The sequence below is a fragment of the Hemiscyllium ocellatum genome, chromosome 27 (genome assembly GCF_020745735.1).
Source record: "Hemiscyllium ocellatum isolate sHemOce1 chromosome 27, sHemOce1.pat.X.cur, whole genome shotgun sequence".
Classification (NCBI taxonomy): domain Eukaryota; kingdom Metazoa; phylum Chordata; class Chondrichthyes; order Orectolobiformes; family Hemiscylliidae; genus Hemiscyllium; species Hemiscyllium ocellatum.
Window position 1 is genome coordinate 6791537 of NC_083427.1, and position 2000 is coordinate 6793536.

Below are 2000 nucleotides of genomic sequence, written 5' to 3' on the forward strand. Positions count from 1 at the left end.
TTCCTGCTTTCTATTTCTATCTTTGGGTTTCTTTGGGTGGGTGATGTCATTTCCCATGGTGAGGTCATTTCCTGTGGTGAAGTTACTTCCTGTTCCTTTTCTCAGGGGGTGGTAGATGGGGTCTGACTCGATGTGTTTGTTGTTAGAGTTCCGGTTGGAATGCCATGCTTCCAGGAATTCTCGTGCATATCTTTGTCTGGCCCTAAAGCCCTTCAAACGTAGACTTTTCGGAGTCTGTGTCTTTAACGACCTCTCTGGAGAAAAAAAAGCCAAGGACAACATAACCTTGTTTAAGGAGCATCATCATCATAAACTCCACCTTTCTTTTCCACAGAGAGGCAGACAAAATCATCAAAGAAGCTCCCCACCCTGCTAATACACTCTCCCAAACTCTTCCGTCAAGGCAGAAGGTACAGAAGCTTAAACACATGTGCCAAGAGGTTCAACAACAGCTTCTTTCACTCCTGAAGAAGGGCTTATGCTCGAAACGTCGATTCTCCTGCTCCTTGGATGCTGCCTGACCTGCTGCGCTTTTCCAGCAACACTTTTTTTCAACAGCTTCTTTCCCACTGTCATTAGACTTCTGAATGGACCTTTCCCATTTGAAGTCAAATGTTGATCGTGCTTTTGTGCACTTCCTGTGGAGCCGTAACCTTGCGTGCCTCACTCTGTGTAAGCACATTATGATCTGCTCATACTGCACACAAAACATTTCACTGTACTACACATGACCCCACTGCACAGTACACACTCTCTCTCTCTCACACAGACATACACCCATGCAGACCGTCCCTCACACACAAGCTCTCTCTCATATGCCCTTACACCTCCTGCACTCACACCAACAGATGCACCCTCTCACACATAGCCCATCACACTCGCACACACACTTAACCAAGCCTACACACTCAATCAATGATATGCACTAACACCCACACTCAATCTGTCGCTCCTACACATAAGCTTATGGGGTGAACTTGTTTTTGTAGAATTACATTTTATTTTGCTCCAATCCATGTAAAACTCTGTAAAACTTCACAGACCTGCAAGGGACCCCTGCTGTTCTTCATCTCAGAGAACACCTCTGGGCCGCCCGGACCAACCAACCCAACCACCCGTGGCTCAACACTTTAACTCTCCCTCCCACTCCACCGAGGACATGCAGGTCCTTGGACTCCTCCACCGGCAGAACACAACAACACGACGGCTGGAGGAGGAGCGCCTCATCTTCCGCCTGAGAACCCTCCAACCACAAAGGATGAATTCAGATTTCTCCAGTTTCCTCATTTTCCCTCCCCCCACCTTGTCTCAGTCGGTTCCCTCAACTCAGCACCGCCCTCCTAACCTGCAATCTCCTTACTGACCTCTCCGCCCCCACCCCTCTCCGGCCTATCACCCTCACCTTGACCTCCTTCCACCTATCCCACCTCCATCGCCCCTCCCCCAAGTCCCTCCTCCCTACCTTTTATCTTAGCCTGCTGGGCAAACTCTCCTCATTCCTGATGAAGGGCTTATGCTCGAAACGTCAAATTCCCTATTCCTGAGATGCTGCCTGGCCTGCTGTGCTTTAACCAGCAACACATTTTCAGCAGGGGTCTTGTCAGTCTATCTCAACATTGGGACACTCACAGAGATTTCACAGCTATTGTTTAAAAAGCTGAGTTAACTTAAGAATGTTAAAAATCACACAACACCAGTTTATAGTCCAACAGGTTTATTTGGAAGCACTGGCGTTCAGAGCGCTGCTCCTTCATCAGGTGATGTGGAGAATAATATCATGGTCACAGAATTTATAGCCAAAAGAGTCCAGTGTCATGGAGATGTGATACAGTAAACCATCTTAGATAAAAAAAACATTCATCTTTTATAATGGGATAAGCTGCTTTCTGTTCTTTCATATGTAAACACCAGAACTTCTTTCAAATTACATTCTCAAGATATGATACGGGGGTGCCAGTGTTGGACTGGGGTGGACAAAGTTAAAAATCACACAACACCAG